This window comes from Canis lupus, chromosome 3, assembly GCF_011100685.1.
Source record: "Canis lupus familiaris isolate Mischka breed German Shepherd chromosome 3, alternate assembly UU_Cfam_GSD_1.0, whole genome shotgun sequence".
NCBI classification, from domain to species: Eukaryota; Metazoa; Chordata; class Mammalia; order Carnivora; family Canidae; genus Canis; species Canis lupus.
The window spans coordinates 87829636-87841893 of record NC_049224.1 but is presented as its reverse complement, the minus strand read 5'-3'; positions in this window follow the sequence as shown (position 1 = coordinate 87841893).

Genomic DNA, 12258 nt, shown 5'->3' with positions numbered 1-12258 from the left:
CCACCCGGGCTGCCCTGGTGTTATACATTTTATAGAATAATTTCACTGCCCTAAAAATCCTCTGTGCTTCACCTATTTATCTCTGTCTCCCCTGAACCGTGGGAACCACTGAAACACAAAAGATGAATTTAATTTTCAGCTTTTTCTTTTCTATTTTTTTTTTCTAAGTAGGCTTCATGTCTAACATGGGGCCTAAACCCATGACCCCGAGACCAAGAGTCACATGCTCTACCAATTGAACTAGCCGGGCGCCCCTGTTTTTCGTGTTTTGATATCTCTGAAACTAAGATGGATCTTTTTCTATAAAATAATGGTGCATCTTATAACTGACGGTGTTTTATAATAGGTAAAATATAGCAGTTTTATGACTGTGAGCAAATTAATTTATCTCTCTGTGCCTCAGTTTCCTAATCTCTCGAGTAGGGTAATTATTATGGTGATTTCAACAAGATTTTACTTATTTATTTGGGAGCAAGGGAGAGAGCAAGAGGGAGAGATGAGTGGGGTGAGGGCCGGAGGGAGAAGCAGGCTCCCCACGGAGCAGGGAGCCCACGTAGGGCTGGATGCAGGGACCCTGGGATCATGACCCGAGCCGAAGGCAGATGCTGAACCGACTGAGCCACCCAGGGTCCCCTACAGTAGGGTAATTATAGCACCTTTCATATAAGGCTGTTGTAAGGAGTAAATGAGAAAACCACATGACCTGAGAGCAGAGTTACAGTTCTCTGTCGCCACAAAAATGCTGCGTAACAGCCCACACCGAAATTTCGTGGCTTGTGATAACCCCTTATTATTCCTGCTTGGTGGTCCTGCCGTCCTGAGCTGGATTCCAGGGGCCTCTCCCGTGTGTCTGTGGCTCGCTGTGGGTCACCTAGGAAGCCCTGCTCCTCTTGGCTGGGCTTTCTCACGCCTCTGGAGTCCTGACCAGGAGAACCCTGTCTGGCATGTTCTCTTCTTCCTTGGCAGGCTAACCTGAGCTTGCTTGCCGGTGGTGGGAGAGCTCCAGGAGCAAGCAGTGGAGGACTGGGCTCCCAGCCGGCCCATTGTTTTGCCTGTCAGATTCCAGTGGCCAAAGTATGTCACAGGGCCAGCCCAGGGTCAGAGGAGGGAGACTCCACGTCGTGATGGGAAGAGCTGTAAGGGCACATTACGAAGAGCAGAGATGTGGGATTGGGTTGGAAAATTGGGCTTTTTTAAAATGATCAATCTAGCATAGTCAGTGCCTGGCACATAGCGAGTGCTCAATAAATCCTACCCGTCATTCTCATCATCCTCACCGAAGGCCCTCAGCAATCATAGGTTAAGATGAGCTGGTTTAGTCTAACTCGGTCGAAAGAACTGAGCGGTTTACCGTGTAAGTGTTGGATGCAGTCCCTGCTGCTATGGGCCCGCCCAACAGTCTCAGAAGCATGAGGTCTTGGAACATGAAACATGGAAAAACATTTAAGTCCAACTACTCTCACTGTCTTACTTTACTGGGGAGAAAAATGAGCTCAAGGGAAGTAAAGTTACTTGCTCAAGATTGCACAGCAGAAGGGCTTGGATACCTCTATTCCCAGGCTCATGCTCTTCCACCGTAAAATGCTGCTTCCCTTCCAAGTATGACTTTGAGAGAAAAGAAAAAGAGTCTTATTTCTTTTCAAATCTATGGCACAATAAAATTTGAGATGAAAACAAAACATTATAAAATAAGCACTTAAGCATATAGTCATAAATATAGGTTTGTCCTTTGTACCACTTTAAACGCGAGCTTTTAGCCAGTTGGAACTTGTGAGTTCTTTTTAATGACATCTAAATGTTGTAAAACATAAAAATAGTCTCTAATTTTAATGACAGCCACCTATTTCCAATTTTAAGTATATATACAATAAATAGATGTTTTTATTGGGCTTCAATAAAAATAAGAAGCGTATGAAATTCAGAAACATTTTTAAAGGAGCAGGCAAAGAGAAGTTCTTGTTGGTTTAGAGTTAAAGACAATGAAAATGAGCCATTTAGTATTTAGATACTTAGTAACCCTGATTTACTATTCCAAAGAAGAAAGTCTGTAAGCCAACGTAGAATTAATTGGGCATCAAAGGCACTCTGAAAATGCGTTTTATTTAAAAATAAATGGGTTTAAAATTCACAAATCAAAGGTAATATTACAATGCTCAGCAAAATGCATTGATTGTTTGGTTTCCTAATGAGAATAACATACACTAGACTTGTATTTGTATCACTGTGCAAATGCTGTTTGCTCACGTATATTCAAGTGTAAGTATATTAGAGTTAAGGGAGACAGGAGTGGATTTGGATTCAGGAGGCTTTGATGTGAATTTGGCACTTATATTGCATTGGGAAGCCTCATAAATACCTTCAATAGAGCAGAGCTATGTTTTAAAGATTTCTGTGAAGGAGCTGTGTGGAGACGGGCAAACAGAAGTTCCTTGTCTTGCCCCAAAATGTTTGGGTTTTTTTTCCTTGAGTTTTAAAAAAAGTTTCTTTAAGAAATTGTAAAATGCACATAACACAAATTTACCATTGGAACTTTTTTTAAAGTTTTATTTATTTAAGGAATCTCTACACCCCACATGGGGATCGAACGCATGACCCCAAGATCAGGAATCACCCATTCCTCCGACTGAGCCAACCAGGTACCCCACCCTTTGGAGCTACTTTTAAGTGCACCGTTCAATGACATTAAGTACCTTCACATTGTTGTGCAACCATCACCACCAACCATCTGTGGAACACTTTTCTTCTTGCAGAATGGAAACTCGGTATCCACTAAACAATAACTCCCCTTTCCCTCTCCCAGCCCTAGCAACCACCATCCTACTTCCTTTCTCTAGAAATCTGACCACTCCAGGCATCTCATATAAATGGAACCATACAGTATTTGACTGGCTTATTTCACTTAGTAGAGTGTCCCCAGGGTTTATCCATGCTGTAGCATGTGTCAGAATTTCCTTCCTTCTCAATGTTAATTCCATTGTGTACACACCACATTTTGTATTTATTTATTTATTTATTCATTCATTCATTCATTCATTCATTCATGCATTCTGAGTGATCTTGCATATCGTCTTTATCTATTCATCAGTTGATGGACTCTTGAGCTGTTTCCATAGTTTGGCTACTGTAGATAGTGCTGCTATAGACATCAGGGTGCATGTATCCCTTTGAATAAGTATTTTTGTATTCTTCAGGTAAATACCTAGCAGTGTAATTGCTGGATTATAGGCATGCTTTGTTTATTCGTTCATGGACACTTGGGTTGTTTCTACCTTTTTTTGGCCATTGAACATGAGTACACTACACAAATTTTTTTATCTGTGGCATACAAATGGTTTAAATATTTATTTATTTGAAGGAGAGAGAGAGGAGAGAGAGAGAGAGAGAGAGAGAGAGAGATCAAGTGGAGGGAGAGGCAGAGGGAGAGGGAGAGAAAGAATCCACAAGCAGACTCCCTGCTGAGTGTGGAGCCCTCCAGGAGGCTCAATCCCAGGATGCTGAGATCATGACCCTAGCCAAAACCAAGAGTTGGCTGCTTAACCAACTGAGCTACTCAGGCATCCTCTGTGGCATACTAAAGCTTTGTAGGCTGACACTACTCTTATTTAACACACCCGTTTTTCAATTCTTTGTGACAAAACTTCTAATTCATTTTAGTGAGTCTAAAATGGGGTTTAGACATCTCTTAAAATAGACTCCTTGTATTGAGGGGCAGCATCATAGTTTATAGGCTATAAACCTGGGTATAAAAATATACACTTTTAAAGGAGGTAAAAGCTATGTGTGAATTCTGTCCTGAACTATCATCCTTGATGAAGAAAACTTTATGTAGTTTCTCATCATTGTTGGTAGTAACAGATTAACACATTCATTCAATATCTGCCCTTTCCTGATAAAAGGTTCCTTTTGGCTTGGTGTGCCCACTCGGGCATGTCTCTGATCCTCTCAGGATATTGAGTCACTTCTGAGATCAGACGAGATCGGGCGCGTTCAGGGTGGTATGGCCGTAGACTTGAGTCACTTCTATATTCTTTTTTATACTCTCTAGGGCTGAAGAAATCTCAGTGGGTGCACCAGGTTCTCTCTGCCTGGACATACCCTGCCCCTGTTTCGGAGGCTGCCTCCCCACACTGGTGCCACGGCTGGTTGTCAGGGTGAAGTCTTTGGAGGACTGGCCACCAACTGGGCTTCACTGGCTGAGGTCCCTCTGTCCTGGGATCCCCTCTGAACCTACCTGTGCTTTCTGTCATTCCTTCCCTGTCTACCTCCCTACTATTGCATGCCCCACCTTCTTATACCTTAGTCCTAGAAACACTATTCTCTTCTCTTAGAAGAAAACCCTCATCTAGCTACTCAGCTTGTATTCTGATTCCTCAGCTACCTATTTCCCAATCCAGAGTTAGATGCACAATTTGTGACTTAAGTCCTTTGAGGTTTGACTTTCCATACATAAAACCACATTTTTGTGGATTTTTTTTTTGAGAAAGAGAGAGATATAGAGCAGAAAGAGAAAAAAAAACCCAATATTATAAATTAAAAACTTATTTTCAGATTGTATAGACTATGAAGTTCAGGAACAAATTTTGGAACTCCAAAGCCAGGATAACTCTTTGTTCTCTCGATTTCACATAATCGCTCCCCTCAAATGATGCAGATGGCAGAGAGGCAATGTTAAAGGGAACAAGGAACGGACCCTTGATACTCACTCAGGAAAGGAAAACCCTCAAAGAGCCACAGAGGGAGAGGGAGGGAGATGGTGAACAAGTGTGTAGCTTGGAAGATTTGATCTGGGTGAGTAATTCAATACTCAGGTACAGCATTTTTTTCCCTAAAATAAAGAAATAAAGAAGAAGAATGCCTAGGATTAGAATCTTAAAAATCCTACTGAAGGATCCTTATGTTTTATTCATGGAAGACAGTTCCAGTCCAAGGTTATTAAGGAATAACCCAAGAAGAAAGGTAGATGCTTCTGATTTTTTAAAATATGCTTATTGCTTCACTCTATTTCCATCTGTATTCACCCAGAGGATAAACCAAGAGAGAGGAGGGGCTGGAGAAGAAGACTTGAGACCTTTCTTTGGGACTAACTGGTGATCATTTCGTGTTAACCTAGTAAAGCTGCTGCTCCTCGTGGGTGACTTAAAATCAGATACCAAAGCCTGGATCCTGGGTCCCAGCTCCTGACCCTGTATTTGGGGTGTAACTCATCTTCCTCCTTCTTCTAGCTTCTTGGTCCTCTGAATCCCTGATTGGCAGATGGTTCTTAAGGTTGAAATTATTTTCTGGCCATTAGCTCAGCAACTAACATATTCATGATATTTTTAGCTAGTATTACTTTTTTTGTCCATTCTATAAGGCAATTTCCAGTAATGAACTTAGAAGATTTACACACATAAACCTATGTATTCATACTCATGCAAATGTCTATTTTATAATTTTTACGTGCAATTTGTTCTTGTTAAAAGGATTTCACAGCACCTCTGAAAAAGGAGTAGAGTCAGATGGTTGTATTAAAATTGTGGTAGGAAAGAGGAGAAAAAGAGGCAGTAAGGAGTTTGGATAAAATTCCTTCAATCTAAGGTTGGGGCACCTGGGCGCTCTGTTGGTTAAGTGCTCAGCTCTTGCTTTTGGCTCACGTCATGATCTCATGGTCATGACATCAAGTTCCGTGTTGGGCTCTGCACTCACTGCAGAGTCTGCTTGGATTCTTTCTCCTTCTCCCTCTGCCCTTCTCCTCTGCTCGAGTGCTCTCTCTCTCTCTCTGTCTCTCGATCTCTCAAATCAATAAATAAAATATTTTAAAAAGAATCTAAAGTCATCAGCTACTTAGTGGTAGAAGCTTGGCCTGTCTGTCCACACTTGTGCCCAAGGCTCATGTCTTCTGATATTTTTTTTTTTAAATTTTTATTTATTTATGATAGTCTCACAGAGAGAGAGAGAGAGAGGCAGAGACACAGGCAGAGGGAGAAGCAGGCTCCATGCACCGGGAGCCCGATGTGGGATTCGATCCCGGGTCTCCAGGATCGAGCCCTGGGCCAAAGGCAGGCGCCAAACCGCTGCGCCACCCAGGGGTCCCCCATGTCTTCTGATATTAATTCTGTAATTTCCCAAGACTTGAGCAAATTACTTGATCAAAATTTCTTAGTTGGTGAAATACAGATAGAACAGTAACTAATACATAGTGTGATTGTGAGAAAGAGCAAGAAAACCTACTTCAAGTGCTAAAACGGTGCATGGTTTCATGATGAGTAGGAAGGTAAGGGTTTGGACCTTACTGTCAGATGTTCTCAAATTCTGGAAATACCACTTACTTTCTGGGAAGACAACCTCTCATAGGAATTTGTGAGGATTAAATGCGTTACTTTGTGTAAAATATTTAGAAAAATGGCTGACCCATAGCAGATGTTCAATAAAATGTCAGCTACTCATATTCAAACTGCTAGCATCGCAATCTATCCTCAAGATGCTTTTGGATTATTTTTTAACACCAGTAATCTCTATTACACCATCTACGCACCATGCATCAGGTTCCATTATCAAAACCTGCCCTGTGCAGTGAAAAGATAGAATTAGAGAATAAAAAAAATAATTAGAGGAAGTCTCAGTATCCTTATATGTTCATTTTTCTTTATTGAGTTCATTACCAGCAATTAAAAGCATTTTAATCACAAGTCTCTCAGTCTCAAACTTGTCCTTTTGCATTTGGTAAATGTCTGTTATTTCTGATAGATATTTGCATCATTTCATTATTTTTCCCGATTTAATGTATTAATATTCTTCATGAAATTGGTTCATTTCACAGAGTGTTCCCCAGAGTTTTATTAGTTGATGATTTCTTTGTTTTTGATAGTTGCTTTTTCATCCTTGGTGAAAGTTTCCTACACTCTTAATAGGAGTCTAAATTGATCTTCTAACCTTCCTAGATGCCTAGAAATGAGCTTTTTGTAGAAGGACAGCGATTATAGAATCTTTCTCAATTTTGCCAGTCAGACACCTTGAAGAAATCAATGAGTAGGCAAATTATTAACTAATTGAGCATTTAGAGTGTTCTTACTTTTGAAAAATCAATTAGGCCTTTGCCCTTAGTTTTGCAGCATTACTTCATTATTAATTGTTTTAAGCAGCAGTTCATCAGCAATGGACCCAGATCAGCTGACAGTTGTTTTTTGTTTATATTCTGTGCTTAATTGATTAATACAATGAGCTGAAAACCTTTAACATCATTGATCATGTCACGGAATGCTGAGTAATTGGCTGGCAAAATGCGATTTTTTAAAATTAATGATTCAATGGTTCAAAGGTTCAATTCAGCAGCAGATTGCAGTCAGCAAAAAGAGAGGATTTTCAGTATTTCTTCAACGTGGGTGATCTGAATGATAGTCTCATCTCATTTTTGGAGCCTTTTTCTGTCTTCATTAGAGATAATTTCTTGTTCTATATAAAGCACAGGAGGGTCACATTTACTATCTTAATGACACAATTTTATTACAACTGGGTAAACATGGCTTTCAATTCAAATTTTGAAGAGATTGCCAATCTTGTCAGAGGTACCAAAAAAAAAAAAAAGAAAAGATAAACTCACAGGATACAATTTCATGCTTTATAAGATCCTCAAGCAGGGACAGTGGTGGGAAGTATCTGGAATGGTGGGTCAGGGGCTCAGCTCAGTAATATATTCTTCTACAAAGACTTTCCTGAAGCTCTGCAAGCCCTGGGTCTTTTTTCTTTCTACCATGGCTGTCTAGACATAGCTTTGTTATCAAAGCTACAGTTATCACAGTATTGGGCTGTACATGCATGGTTCCCTCACCAACGAGACTACAAACTCTCAGAGGTCATGGATATACCTAAATGCTTTTGTATCTTTGGTGTTATGCCTGTTTTTGGAACAAAACTGCCAATAGATTGATTAGCCAAAAGAAAGGAGAAACACACACACACACACACGCACACACACCCCAATCTCTATTCAGCGGGGGAAATCTATTTGGTTATATATATTTCCTTATCATTTTTATGAAAATAAAATCTATCTTTCCTTGACATAATAGAAACAAAGTCCCTGGATTTCTAAGCCATCCATCATTGGGCAAATTTCTCCATATTGTTTTCTGTTGGCAAGACCTCAGGGCTTAGGCAGGGTCTTAAGTCAACTCCTGAAAACCATTTTAATCCCTGCCCTTTTTTGTGTATTCACACACTTCTTTAGCTGAAATTCTCCAAAGTGTATTTGGTAAGAAAAAGTACAGCAAGATATTACCAACAAAAAGTTGACCTATGGGCAAATAAATTACGCGAAACCTGACAGTGTCATCCCTCTTGGGGATGCACAAAGTATGTCAGGATATTAAAGGTTCTGAGAAGCCCAGTCACAACTTTGGGGATCCCAAGTTTTTTGACTTGGAAACTCTATTTTTTTTTTTTGTGGAGCATTCACTAACATGTCTGGGAACTAATGGTGTGTAGCACATGCTTTGAGAAATGCGACTCTAAACAATAAACCAGGTCAGAGAATGTGACTTTGATTGTGCTGTGTATATGGAGAAAACGCAGTGAGGGGGGGTCAGGATCTCCCAGACTGCTCACAGGTGTTGTACTGGTGACTATGGCAACTTCCCTTGTTTCATTTCCATACATTTATGGCTTTCTGTGCTAGTAAGTGTTGTTCACTGCAGAAAACTTAGAAAGCAGAAGAAAAAAGGGAAAAAAGTCTTCATGGCTGTTTTGTTTAAAGGGTTCCAACCTCAAATAAATTTAGAAAGCTTCGGATCAAACAAAGTTAAATAGAATTCAGATGGATCAGAGCTAAAAATAATAAAAATAAAATTAATATGCATTTGGGAAACAATTGCTCCGGCAAAGCAACACACATAGATAATGGCTTCTGTCTGAAGCTTCATTTCCCAAACTGAAGAACAATAATATGCATATTAACCCAGGTGAATGTCTAAACAGATTGTTGGCAGCCCGTGATTAGATAACGGAACTCATGCATCCTGAGTGCAATTTGTGTAGTTAAAAGGAAGCACCGTCACAAAGGGACACATTTAAGTTCAACCGTAACAAATTTTTACTGTCTTGGTATATTTTTCTCCAGCATTTTCTTTTTAATCTGTACATGTTTTTATATTTAAAAATGGGTTCCTTGTAGAAAACACGTAGTTGAGATAATGTACAAATTATTCCTCATTTCTTTTCTCACTTTCTTAATTCTAAGTAACTTTGAAGTTTAAACATCATTTCATTTTCTTTCCAAAATGTTCAAGTCTGAGTTTTCACTTAATTGTCCAGTATGTAGGAGGCTAGAAGAGTGGGTGTCGCTTATTTCTTGGAAACAAAACTGAAGAATTTATAAAGAAAATAAAACTATGTAATCTTATGTTCTCGGTTCAAGGTTAAGGAAAAAACGGTGATTTACATGCTATTCCATTTGTAGGTACTGCAGCTGCTGATGAAATACAAGGTAATTCCTTAGAAAAACCAATTATGCAAATTATGAAAATATTTCATATTTAAAGGAGAGAAACTTGATTTCAAAAAACATTTAGAACTAAATCTGAATATAAAATTTTGGAATGGAAATAAAAGTGCATTTGATCATTTAAATTCAAAAGCAAGTAAATAGTAAAATTAAGAGGATTCATGGAAAAGTGATGGTAAATATTTTATGAAGATAACACTGTTGTTTATTATAAGCATATAGGAGTAGGGTATGAGTTTTTAAAAAAAAGACATCAATAGTTAGTGAAGGTCAGAAAAAGTAAGTTTTTTTGTTTTTTGTTATTTAAAGATTTTATTTATTTATTTGAGAGAGGGAGAGAAAGCACAAGCCAGGGGAAGGGGCAGAGGGAGGGGCACCAGCTGACTCCACGCTGAGCAAGGAGCCCGCATGGGGCTCAATCCCTGAGGTCAGATCTCCTCCGAAATCAGGAGTCCGATGCTCAACTGACTGAGATACTCAGGTGCCTCCCCAAAAAGTAAGTTTTTGAAATCTGATCCTGAAATAGGAACTATCATTTTTCTAAGCACCCATTATACACTAGACATTAACTAGTTTATATGAATTATTTCACTGAAGTCGGCCATCAACACAAAAAGTAGTATATATATTTTTTCATTTTGCTTCAAACTTGAAACACAAGTTAAAAAATGCACAGCACAGTAAAGAATTGGGATACAACACAGCTAGTGATTGGCTCTTGGCCATTTTGCCATAAAATGATCATTTCATTAGCACAGCACATCGTATTTATTCCTCTGCCATCAAAGAGCAGATCAGGAGGCTACATTTAATTCTCTTCATGGAGGAATTTTCCTTGCCACTACTGTCATTCAAGAGCTTAATTTTTCATTTCTTAAGTAAGATATACTTCATCACTTAGAGTTCTTTTCTTTTTGTCATCAGTAAAGAGCTGCATAAATTAAGGCTTTTTAATCATGTGAAATTATAATAATTAAAATTGTAATAATTCTTTCCACCTTTTACTTACTGCAGTCTGGGTAAATGAGGTCGAAAAGCATTTTGTGTATAAAATTGCCATCAATGATGCTACTTTCCTGGGACATAAATCCACATTGGAGGATGGAATGAACCAGGAGCAATAACTTCCTGCTGCAACGGTAGTGGGCAGATGGGGAAGAGTAAGTATATTTTATTTTTTTTCTTTCTGATCCCTAATAAAGAAATAAAAAGTATGAAAACAAACGAACCCAAGTATACAGAGGAAGAACTCCTTCTGCAATCATGTTTAATGTATTATGCCCTAATATTACTGTCATTTGGGGCAATTGTTTTTTCATAGAACAGGAACCAAAAACTATGTATATAAACAAACCCATGAAACTAATTACACAAAAGAACTAGAATATAATTATAGATGCCCTTCTCTTTAATACTCACCTTTTATTTGCATGTTTCTGCAGGTGATGTTTAAAAACACAAAAGGCATTCAATTTAGAATTATGGTTTTCACAGAAATTGCAGCATAATTCTATCTCACATTTATTCAAATTTTTATAAAACATATGACCGTTTTCAAAACCTCTGGGTATCATAACGTATTTAAAAATACCAGCAAAATTACTAGACTGAAAAAGAGCACTAACTAGGCATTTTCCCCATAGAAAACCATTTCACACACCTCCTCAGAATTGTATATTAAAGCCAAGAATTTAATATTGCAAATACATAAAAGAATGACTTATCATTTCTTTGGGAGTCATAACTTTGGATTTTAGACTTCTGTCCATTTAATATTTCAAACATGGCACCAATTTGTGTAATTTTGGGGTGAGTATTGAATATATTAGCTTTGATGATAAACTGGCTCACCTTCATTTCTTTGAAACCAACATAGACGTGTGCCTACTTTAATATGTGTTGGGCTTTCTGCATACAAATGAAGCATTACCAAACAATTCCAACTGTGTTTTTAAAAAAATCAGCACAGTTCAATGTTTCCCTAATTTTCTGAGTATGGGGAACATAAATAATCATTTTAATTCTCTGGTAGACACTGAATTACATAGTAAATTATATCAAGCCTGGGAAAGTTCTATTTTTTTTAAATTCACATATTCTCTTTACATGAAGAATCTGAGATATGAATTAACTCAAAATGGCATTTAAGGTTTTGAGTAAAATTAACTGTAGCACTTAAAATAATTCTTACTATTTTAAGCAAAAAGCTCCTGGGGCCATTTGAACAACAACAACAACAAAAGGATTATATTGAAGAAGAGGAAGGCAGAGAGAAAAAGAAAGATAATTAATGGGATATACTGACGTTGAATAACTGAATGAAAATATACACATCTGCCAGAGCCCAAAGCAGTTAGAATAATATTAATCAAATCTTACTGACTCTTAATTGGAATAATGAGAAAACATTCTTAGCCTGCTTGATCATGTTGGCATTTTAATTAAACTTTCTTGGATCCCAGAGAAAACAGTAGTTTTTTTTTTTTTTTTCCTGGAACTCTTTTTGTTTAACTGTTACCAAAAATACCCTTGAAGGCAGTAACCAAGTAGTATAATTGGGCTCTTTATGTATAATAACAAGGTAGGACATGTTGCCGTAGGTCCAAAACTTTGGCTTCTTAAAAAGTTGTCTATACATCTGCAGATACAAGAAACCCTTAACGATGAAGTGTGGATTTAATTAGAATAAACTTCTCACATTATCAGAGATAATGTTATGGTTATCCTTCTATAGCATGTACCTAATAGAACAGTTCTGGTCTAGTGGAATAAAGATTTTC